Here is an 825-nt window from a genome sequence, read left to right as displayed (position 1 = left end):
GTACAAAGGTCTGGGTTGAGTAACATACCTAGTAGAGTGGTCTAGGTTGAGTAACATACATAGTACAGGGGTCTAGGTTGGATAACATACATAGTACAGTGGCCCGTGTTGGGTAACATACTGTACATAGTATAGAGGTCGGGTTGAGAAACATACAGTGCATCCAGAAAGTATTCACAGCGCTTAGCTTTTGCCACATTTTGTTATGTTATAGCCTTATTCCAAAATGGATTAATCAAATTTTTTTCCTCAACATTCTACAATCAATACCCCATAATGACAACATGAAAGAAGTTTGTTTTGAAATCTATGCAATGTATTAAAAATAAAAAATGAAAAAAACACATGTACATAAGTATTCACAGCCTTTGCTCAATACTTTGTTGAAGCACCTTTAGCACCAATTACAGCCTCAAGTCATTTTGGAGTATGATGCTACAAGCTTGGCACACCTGTTTTTGGGCAATTTCTCCCATTCTTCTTTGCAGTACCTCTCAAGCTCCATCAGGTTGAATGGGGAGCGTCGGTGCACAGACAGTTTCAGATCTCTCCAGAGATGTTCAATTGGGTTCACGTCTGGGCCCAGGACATTCACAGAGTTGGCCTATAGCCACTCCTTTGTTATGTGGGCTGTGTGCTTAGTGTCGTTGTCCTGTTGAAAAATGAACCATCACCCCAATCTAAGTTCCAGAGTGCTCTGGAACAGGTTTTCATCAAGGATGTCTCTGTACATTGCTGCATTCATCTTTGCTTCAATTCTGACTAGTCTCCCAGTTCCTGTCGCTGAAAAACATCCCTGCAGCATGATGCTGCCACCACCATGCT

Source organism: Staurois parvus, unplaced genomic scaffold (genome assembly GCF_062004578.1).
Source record: "Staurois parvus isolate SC_StPar_1 unplaced genomic scaffold, SC_StPar_1.0 ptg000198l, whole genome shotgun sequence".
Taxonomy (NCBI): domain Eukaryota; kingdom Metazoa; phylum Chordata; class Amphibia; order Anura; family Ranidae; genus Staurois; species Staurois parvus.
This window is presented reverse-complemented; position numbering follows the sequence as displayed.